Raw genomic sequence first — 10,578 nt, 5'->3', positions numbered from 1 at the left:
AATCTGCATGTGCAACAGACGACTAGAGATCTCCATTTGAATTTTTAAAATCATCTCAGCCTTATGTAGACAAATAAATGTTCCCCCAAACCCCACTCCCTTAATGGTCTTCCTTTCTCAGTAAATCACACCTTCACAGACCAGTTGCCTCATAACCACGAATTATCTTCATCACTGGTCTTGTGACCTCCATCACACACACCACACACATGCACACACTTCAGTACAAACTAAGTCTTATCACTTCTTGGCCTTCTGGCTAAGATCAAGTGTAGTATCTGTTCTTATCAGTTTAATATCCAATACTAAGTCTTGTTAGTTTTGCTCCAAAATATGTCTAATTTCTGTCCAGTTTATGCATCTTCATTGCCACTCCTTCACATTCCAAGCCGTCATCACCATCCCTAGACCACAAGAACAAGAGCTTTGTTCCTGTTCTCATTAATTATACTTTTGCTCCCTCTAGTCCTACCTCCATCCAGTAGCCAAACAGTCTTTAAAAGTTACAAACCAGCAGGGGAAAGGGAATGAGGGAAAAGAAAAAAAATATGAGAAAATGAAAAAATGGAAATAAAGTGTTTGTAAATGGCGAGGGGAGGAGGGGGTGAAGGGAGGGGCAGGGACAAGGAGGAAAAATGAGAACCAAGACCTGTCATGTAAAGGTACAAGATCCCAATGATGAATGTAACTGTACTGTATACCTCAAATGAACCAATAAACTCAATAAAAAGAAAAAAAAGTTACACACCAAAGTATGAGGTCTTTTTTATTTAAAATTTTTCTACAGTTCCTCATTGTTTTACACTAAAACTTGAAACATTCATGGCATACATGACTCGCTTCAGTCCAACCACTGCCTCTATTTCCAGCTTCATCTTAAACTTTTTTTCCACATTATCTGCTCCTTCAAGCTCTTTCAGCTCTTAGACTCTCCACAAGGCCTGGAAGACTCTTCCACCTATTCTTTATGTCCTCATATATAGTAACGCCTCTTCATTTGTGGTTTTGTTCCCTACGGTTTCAGTATTCCACAGACAACCATGCTTCAAAAATATTAAATAAAAATTCCAGAAACAAGTAATTCTTAAGTTTTAAATCGCACACCATGTTGAGTGTCACAATGAACACTCATGCCCTCCCGCTCGCCTCTTAGGTGGAGCATTTCTTTGACTGTACAGCGATCTACTGCATCAAGAGTACTGAAGTGCTCCTGTTCAAGTAACCTACTGTGATGTCACAATGCCTATGCCACTCACCACACTTCGTCTCCTTACACTGGTATCAGGCCCTCTCGCAGCACCACAGAACGAGAATGAGTATACTGCAACAAGATATGATGAGGGAGAGAGAGAGGAGGGGGGACATGTACACAACGTTTATCATAAAAATCTTATTATAATTTGCTATAATTGCTCTATTTCATTATTAAATATATTATTCTCTTATTCAAACTTTGAGGGGAGTAGGTAGAGTCAGCCCTTGGTATGTGCACATATTGTATCTGCAGATTTAGTCAATAACTGGTCAAAACTATTTTTTAAAAAATTGTTCTTGGGGTGCCAGGGATTTAGCTCAGTGGTTCCGCCACCTGCCTCTCAAACAGGACTCGAGCTCGATCCCTGGTACCCAAAAAAAAAAAAATTGTCCTTGGGAAAGCAGGAGTTTCAGCACGTGCCTGTAGCCCCAGGAGGATGAGGCAGGAAGATTGTGAGTTCAGAGCCAGCCTGGGCTACACAGGAAATTTAAGGATGGCTTAGCGTCGATAGCAAGGCCCTATCTCAAAAAGATAAATTGTTTCAGGTATAACTCAGGTATAGAGTGCTTGCTTAGCATGTATGAGGATTTGAGTCTCATCCCCAACACCACACAAAAGATACTGTGCCTGTACTGAACGTGTACAGAATCTTTCTTATGATTTCCTAAACAACACAGTATCATGATTGCTTACATGGTATATACATTATATTGGGCTTTATAGGTAATCTAGAGATGCTTTTAAGTATGTAGGAAGGTATGCACAGATTATATACAAATACTACATTGTTTTATTTAAAGGACTTGGTAGCTAAGAGGAGTCCTGGGACTAAGTCCTCTTGGATGCCAAGGGAAGAAACAGTGCAGCAGGTGCCACATGATGACTACACATATGACAGTGTAGGCTCTGTTGCCCGGTTGTATAGTAAACTATCCCATCTGGCTTGTGTCAGTGCACTCGACAACGTTCACACAACAAAACTGCTTAATGGTCTCAGAATCTGTCCCCATTGTGAAGCATTGCAAGACTGCATACATAGGCTTTTCATATACAGGTACTGTCTGGGGTTCCAGGTATCCACTAGGGTCCTGCAGTGTCACCCCTCAGATAAAGGGAGACTACTATACTCCTTATTCTTTAGATCTTCTTCACTTAATTAACTTTCTTGATCAGAGTGGCCTTAATACTCCTCCTTTATATCCTCATTATCCACTGGTGTGTAACAATCATTCATTACATCATATGATTTTGTGGATCAGGCACTCAGGCCTGGCTTAGCTAGGCGATTCCGCAGCAACTTGTACCATGAAGTAAGACCACCCTGTGAGACTCATCTGGTCGTGAGCCTGGTGGGAGGGCCCAAGAGAAGCTAGCAGGCCAAAGTTGCTGTGTTGACTGAGAAGACACACAGGAGTGCTACTAATAAGATTTGCTGCATGTAGGGGTAAGCAAGCGGGAGAATTTAGGATTGAAGGGCCTGCCCCTCACTGAGTATAAGATTACAGAAGAGGCGGCTATGGGGAAGGAGCTGGGGAGGTGAGTTTGAGATGCACGTGAGACAGCTGAACAACTGTGGAGAGAAGGGATGGGGTAAAGTGTCAAGGGTGCTTTGTTGCCCTGGTTTAGAGTGCAAAGGTACTAAGATGCTTAATTGGCAGCTCTGATGGGATGAGGGATAAGAGCAGACAATCTGAGGGGAGGCAGGGTCAGCAAAGTTCCGTCCTTCTGTCCTCTACACAGAACAGTGCAGAGCCAGCTCAGAACAGTGCAATGGAAGGCCTCACTCTCCTGTGCTGGGCTCTCATGATTTACACATTCTGAATCTCTCCCTCTCCCTTTCCCTCTCCCTCTCCCTCCTTCGCCCAATCTCCCTTCATCGCCCTCCCCCTCTCTCTCCTTAAATTATTTAGGAAAAATATTTTCAAAGCGGGAGCCATCTCTAAGAAAATCTACAGAGCACTATCCCTCCCTGCCTGTGCTTACATCAGAGCAAAACATTCAGTTCCCCAAAAGCATCACAGAAGTGTGACCTGTGCACAGCAAAAGAAACTTGGAAAGGTGGGTCAAAACTCTGGGTTACCGATCAAACCCCCTCCTCTCCATGGAGTTCCTATTTCTTGTTTTGAATCTTGTTGGTGCTGAATTTAGATTTATTGAGGGCAGCTGCTCTGGTTTCCAGCATGACGTCTTAGGCAAGAACGCAAGTAAATCTGCGTGGTAATGCAGGAAATGCGGCTTCGAACAAAGACAGGGAAGCAAACACTGCACTGCTCTCAAAAGCACCTGTGGAAGGCTGTGCAATATTACACTGGCTTTGAAACACCACGATGAATATCTTTAAGAGAAGTGGCTCCTAATCTGTGGCAGCAAGAAATCCATCATGAAAACAATCAATACTTCTTAAGCATAAGAATGAAAACAAAAACATTTTTATACAGGAAAAGATCAATTACTTAGTAGGCCATACTTCAAAACTTAAAAGTGAAAGTGAAAAAAGTTCAGACACCACAGGAGGGATAAGTAGGCATATCATGGAAAGGCAAGGTAGTACAACCATTCTGGCTTAGGAATCACCCAGGCTTGTGTTTAAATCTGGCTCACTCACTGATAGCCTTGGACAAATCAATGTAAAAACTTCCTGAGGCTCAATATCCTCATCTACAAAGTGCAGAAAATAAAACCTACTGCAAGGAAGTTTTGTGATAATAAGAACTCCTCAACAGTTGTACAGGTTGCTTCCTGCACAAGGTAACAGAAATGAGGAAGAAAACCCAGCTCACATTCTGCACACCAAGCCACGGGCCCTAGAGCAGAATCATTTCCTATCTGAGAGCATAGACATATTTCTCATTTGTGTTAAGGAGACAGGTGAACTAGTATTAACCAGATGATAATTACATAAAATGAACAAGAATTATATAATATTGTATTATATGATATTTATAGTTACGCAATAAAATTACAAAATGCATTTCTTTACATCCATGCCAAGTACACTGTAAGAGTTTCTAAAAGAAGCAATTAGTAATAAGGACAAATAGAACAAAAACAGTCCTTCAGAACAATGACAAATACAGACATACAGGGAGTTGATATGTAAAATTTCTAACACTCATAAGAAAAATATTCAGCCTTAAAAGAAAACTAAGAAGCCTTCTTCCTCTAAAAGTGGCCAAGTTTTCCAAGGATGGACACCCAGAGCAGAATGGTGACTGGGCTCTCTGTACGAGACAGGTAGCAGAGGGCACTGAGGACCCCTCTCTGAAGAAATGTAGCTATGTACAGAGTAAGCAAACAATGTATACCCTTCCCACCTTGGTCATTTCTGTTGCTCATATTTAGCCAAAAAAAAAAAAAAAGAAAAAAAGAAAAAAGAAAATTGGAGTGGAGATACAGCTGAAGATTTACGTCTGCTACAACTGAGGATTTATACTCCCTGCAGTAGTATTTGTAATGGCCCAAAGGTGAAAATAATCAGAATGACCAACAGTGAGAGACTGGTTGTTCCAAAATGACTGATAAATTGAATTGAAATAAGAGGGAAAAAATGAGTTAGCATTTCCTTGATCTGTCATCATTTATATCCTTTTGATTAGTTAGTGCCTCCACTTTACCTTTTGGGTTGCTGTTTCTCTTCTTGTGACAAGCAACCAATTGCTTAGGGCTAGGACACGAATAGTGTCTTGGGTCAGGCTCCCTCAAGACAAGGTGGAGACAGAGGCTGGGGTGCCATAGGTCACTGAAAGGAAGCTCCTGACAGCAAGGGAACAAAACAAGGCACAATGAGGGCAAGAGCACAGTAAGGCTGAGCCAGGGGCACCTGCTTCAGGGGACCCCAGGGAGGTGCAGAGCCTGAGCACACAAGGGTGGCAGGTTGGGTAGGCGGTACATCTCTGAGTTGAGGTGGCCCCTGTCCCACTGGGAATGATTCTGAGCAGAAAGCTGCTGGCAGTCATCAGCTGCCAATCCTGACAAATATCTAGCCGCAGGAGGATTGGGCAAGGTAGCAGCAGGGTCCTTACAAGTGGGGACGGGTTGGGTATTCAGACCAGTCCATAGCTTCCGCCCCATGGCAATTATCAAATTACCTGTTACCTGCGGAACTCTGCCTGCCACATACATGCCTTGTCATGGGGTAATTAGGTACCTTGCTCATTAAACCCTGTCTCATGAGGAATGTGGCTGGCAACTTGCTTCAGTGAAATGCAAGCATCCGGATGCTGTTCACAGCTCAGAACCCAAGAGTTTAAAATGCTTCTGCATATGTTGCAAACCGTCTACGCAGTACATAAAAATCCTGTGGAGAAGCAAGCAATTGAAAATGCAAGGGATGCCACAGTAAGGTTTGGGAAGGTGACAGCTTTTAAACAAATAAGCCAGCTTATAAATACTCAAAAAAAAATTGTGGAAAGGAAGGCAGCTTTCACCATTCATCTCTGGACCATGAGCAAAAATGCCTCCTCAGGAAGCTCAGAAGTTTCCCAGGGAAGGTTCTCTGAGAATGAGCACAAGTCATGGTAGCCCACCCGCCTCCGTGACCACCACCTAAGGGAGCAGCAGCGCATGAGGGCCTGAGGCTGCCGAGGCTGCACTACCTGCTCAAGCAGAGTGGCTGCCAGTGCCAAGGACAGCTTGTCGGTATGTGGCAACCCCTCAGTTGGCCCACACCACTGCACCAGTATTAGCCAGTTCACAGTGTGTGCTCAGCCAAGGATAATTTCCTTCCCATGCAATGAGAAGGAACATGCAATTCAAGTCTGGCTCAGCTTTATCCCAGTTCTTCCGTGCCAACCCCAGAGCCAGTCCACTGACACGTCCAGTCTGTGCTCCTCTCTGAGGTGCTTGAATAATAATCCACAATTCTTACTTGGAAACTTCTGGTGCTCCTCTTCTTTTTTAAATTAATTTTATTGGTACATTTTAGGTATACAATGTGATGGCATTCATCATTGGAGATTCGTATCTTTACATAATATAGCTTGATTCTTTTCTTTTGTTTGTTTGTTTTTATTTTTTTGGTACTGGGGTTCGAACTCAGGACCTCACGCTTGTGAAGCAGGTGACAGAACCACTGAGCTAAATCCCTGGCCCTTGATTCTTATCTTTTCCCCATTCCTCTGCCTTCCCTTCAACCCCTCCACCCCTCCCTATTCACACAGACTGTGTTTTCACTTTTTCCATCTTCTCGTATGGATTCCCTTCCCTACCTCTACCACTTTCCCTTCCCCTTTGCACCACGCCCCTCCTCTTCCTTTTCCTCTCCCCTCTCCCACTTCCCTTCACTCCCACCCCTCTCCAACCTCCAGCCCCTTTGCCCAGCTGCCCCTTATATCACTACAAACCCAACACTCTCTAAAAGAGAAGCATGGGCTTCCTGATCTCACTGACCCAGCTTGGCAGCCCCTGTGCTGTGAGACGCTACCTGCACACGGACATAAGCACTTACTATGCCCAGGCCCAAGAGTTACACACAGAAGTTAGCCAGGGAATCTCAGGGCTTCCTTAACCAGTGAAGACAAAGATATAAAAAACAATGAACTAAGCAGTTTGAGTCTCAGGGGTGTTAGAATTACTGTGTGGCTCCAGGTTATTCTATTCCTAGCCTTCATTTTGCCCCAGTGGCAGAAACATATTTTACCTGGGGTTTGTTACTCTCTGTTTTCCCTGGAGTTGTGCTTCGTTTCCATGAGATTAATTATCAAGGCAGGGAGACAAGGTGGTTATTTGCTTCCGTTTAATCATATTTGCTGGTCACAGCTTCCTTTCACCTCTGGGGTGGTAAAAATGAGGAGGAAAAAAGAGGACGGACAGTAATGTGTGAGTAGAGTTTATGGGATTGGAGACTGAGGAGACGGCGGGAGGAGAGGGTGGCTTTAAGAACTATCCCCATTGAGAGACAAGGCAGCTGCTGGTGCCCTGACCCCACCGGCAAGCTGCATGTGGAACAGGCCCTTGGCCTGGCTGATTGTAGAGCAGTTGGTGAGCTCCTGTCAGGGCTGGGGGCCTTTGATGGACTGAGGTAGGACTTGGTACAGCTATCCAACTGAGGTCTGAGCAGGAGATCACAGCTGCAACCTCAGAACAGGTGACCATTCTTACCAGGCACACAGACAGGATCACTAGGGAGAATTTGGAGCCCAGACAAAGATCAAAGGACAGAAGCCTGCATAGCACCACCATGCAGAGGCAGACATAGCAGTGGCTCTGGTGAGGAGCTAGGAATGGGATGAGCACAGGCATTCTGAGTCGTCCAGAAAAGAGTGGAGTGTGACAGAAAAGAAGCCTTGGGTTAGGCACTAGATCCCCCGCTGTACCACCATCACACAGTGTTAAACAACCAATCACAAGCAGCTGACACATACTTTCCTTTATATTTAAAGTACATTTGAAAAGCACTAACTAGAAAGGCACCAAGCAGAAGGGCTGACTAGGTCAAAATAGGGAACTCTGCCTGAAGAGTGAGCTGCCACCTGTCTCTTGGCAATTTGTGCCTCTACCAGTAATTCATATGTGATTCACAAAGGTCCTTCCATTTATATTCCTCAGAGGGCAAGCAAGTTCCCAGAGGTGACAGATAAAACTTCAGTCAGAGAAGCAGTCTTAGTCAGATTTCCGTTAGCATGACAAAATACTTGAGATGATCAACTTAAAAAGCTGAAAAGTTTGTTTGTTTGTTTGTTTGTTTGGTAGAGAGGATTAAGACCACAGCCGCTTGACCCTGCTGCTTTGGGCTAGTGGTTACACAGTACATTGTGGTAGAAGGATGTAGTAGGAGAGACTTCATCACCTCATGATGGACAGGAAGCAAAGAGAGGAGAGAGGCTGTGGTTTCCGTACTTCTTTCCAGGGCAGGCACCCAATGACCTAACTTCCTCCAACAAGGCCCCACCTTCTAAAATCTGTCATCTCCCAAATGTGTCAAGCTAGGGACCAAATTTTTCACATATGAGCCTTTGTGGGACATTTCAGATCCAAACCAAAGGAAGGGAACACCTGACAGTGTGCAATCGTAGCTGAAAACCATGCGGACTTAGGAATGTGCACATTCCTTGGTTTCTGTGCAAAGAAGGAAGTCACCAAGAAGGGGATAAATAGTCACTCCCCAGGATCCCAAAAGGAGCTAAAACTTCCAATCCTGAAAATACCCTCTGCCATAAATTTTAAATTATCATCATTGGCCAGGCCTTACAGATGATTCTTAAGGACCCTGGTGTGCAACAGGGACAAGTAACAGGGCTCACAACTTCAAAAGAACAAAATCCCAACTTCCTACCACAATGTCCAGTCCCTATATTTGTAGCTTACTCTCTTCATCCTCCTCTCTCTCATTCTCCATGAACCAGGCAAGAAGACCTTCTTGCATCTCTCTAACATTCAAGTTTTCACATGTTTTTCCCCCTACCTAGAAAAGTCTCATAGGATTTAGCCTAAAAACGTTCTCCTTGGGGTCTTTCCCTAAATCATATCCACCATTATTATCTCTCTCATCAAACTGTTCTCTTTCATTTCATTTACCACAGTTAGCAGTGTGTGTGTGTGTGTGTGTGTGTGTGTGTGTGTGTGTGTGGTGTTGGTGTAAATAGCCTCTATTAGTCTCTGCTCTCTAGAAAACAAAACTATCTTTAATTTGAGCGGGTGAGCCTCAGTAAAGTCTCCTGTGCTGCGCTGAGTGAAAAGGCCAGTACCACAGGAAAAAAAAGGGGGGTTAACAAGAATCAAGGAGAACAGAAAAGCTAAGAGTTATTAATACACTGCAAGAGAACTGCAGGCAAGTTCTCAGAAAGCCTGAATCATCATGATGAAAAGCTAAATTCTTACAATGGTTTGCGGATATGAAACGGGGAGACTGAAACAAGTGCCCTGGGAAGGTTTTCTTTAGGTTAGCTTGTACTCTGTTTATCTCGCAGAAACTCCTATATTATGCCAATAATTACATTAATTAAAGCAGCCTATTTTGTCTGCCCCATTGCCTTGGTCTTCACAGAGGCCCTTAATGCTTGAAATAAGGACACCTATATGCATCAACTCCAAGAGTCTCAAGCCATTGGGAAGGAATACGTATGTTCCACATCAAAGGCATGCTTATTTACTTTTGGGTGTAGCTTAGGCTGTCAGAGTGTTGTGGCCACTTAGCAAACACCCGGTCAGAGAAGCCTGATGGAGCAAGGGGCTGGGTTTTCTGTAACTGTGCTGTTGTTGTAGCTAATTCATTTTCTGCCTGTTCAACCTCCACATTCTGCATATATGCTCATTTTAATCATGTCAAATAAACAACCCATCCCCTTTTTAAAGGAAAAGAGCAAGTGAATAAAATTTCCAAAGTTGGAACCATTAGGGGGCAACTGTCCCATCTTAGGGTCCCGCAAAAACGAACGTGGAAGCAAGCATTAGGATGAAGTTGTTTTGAGGAAAGGTGACTCCAGGGTGGGGAAGCAAGTCCAGAAAACCGGTAGAGGGTGTGTTGATGAACCGGTTAACACTGGGGGTCAGTGGAGCTCAGTCCTGTTAGTGTAACCAAGGGGGCAAAATGAATCTTTAAATGTTAAATCTTTTTCTTTTAGAGATAAGCTATTTCTTCAAGCTTCCTTCTGTTGCGGATGTAACTGCCACCCCCTCCTCTCCAGGCTCAGGTGAATGGATAGAATGTGCAGACTATAGCCCTCAGGGAGGGGCAGAGCCAAGGGGGTCAATATGGGAATTTACTTGCCTAAAATCTCATTGGATTTCCTCCCCCTCTTCCTCAATAAAAAGCCCTGATACACCTGAACGTGGGGATATGGTGCTTTGAGGCAATATAAGACCCCTCCATCTCAGTGCTGGCTTTGAATAAAATAAAACGTGTTTTTTTTTCTTTCCATCAAGCTTCCTGTATTTGAAGGGTAACAGCAAGTGGTACAGACATGAGAGACCAGCAACAATAGGAACACTCTGAAAGACTGCGTGCAGCACACTTCAAAATTGTTCCAGAAACGGCAAGAAGAGTGGGATGTTTGTCTGCTACCTCCTTGTTGGCATCAGTGTAGGACTGCTGACCCTGCAGCATTACTCCCTGTTGTAAAGCCGCCTGAAGCCACCTGTTAGTCCGACACTGCGGTCTAAGGACATGAAGACAGACACAGTAAGTCATGGAAGTATATGAAGACTGTGTACAAGCAAACATGAAGGAGGACTGGGCGTGATGGCACACGCCTGTGATCCCAGCATTCAGGAGGCAGAGGCAGGTGGATCACTGTGAGTTTGAGACCAGCCAGGGCTATATAGTGAGCTCCAGGTCAATCTCAACTATACAGTGAGACCCTGTCTCAAAAAAAAAAAAAAAAAAT

The 10,578-nt window shown here is 44.1% G+C and overlaps 1 long non-coding RNA gene and 1 pseudogene across 2 annotated transcripts in view; both read left to right on the top strand.

Moving 5' to 3' along the window:
• Window positions 1-239: 239 nt before the first annotated feature.
• On the top strand, window positions 240-357 carry LOC117283635 (annotated as a pseudogene).
• Window positions 358-2,350: 1,993 nt separating this feature from the next.
• Window positions 2,351-10,578, top strand: part of LOC104872114 — a 22,950-nt gene continuing 14,722 nt past the window's right edge. The window contains exons 1-3 of one of the 2 annotated variants that reach the window (XR_783059.1): window positions 2,351-2,699; window positions 3,166-3,313; window positions 10,118-10,373. This is a non-coding gene — a long non-coding RNA (uncharacterized LOC104872114). The remainder of the gene's footprint in view (window positions 2,700-3,165; window positions 3,314-10,117; window positions 10,374-10,578) is intronic. The other variant, XR_783060.1, reaches the window with a different exon arrangement.

Source organism: Fukomys damarensis, unplaced genomic scaffold, assembly GCF_012274545.1.
Source record: "Fukomys damarensis isolate Sample0158 unplaced genomic scaffold, DMR_v1.0_HiC HiC_scaffold_28, whole genome shotgun sequence".
Classification (NCBI taxonomy): Eukaryota; Metazoa; Chordata; class Mammalia; order Rodentia; family Bathyergidae; genus Fukomys; species Fukomys damarensis.
This window is presented reverse-complemented; position numbering and strand designations above follow the sequence as displayed.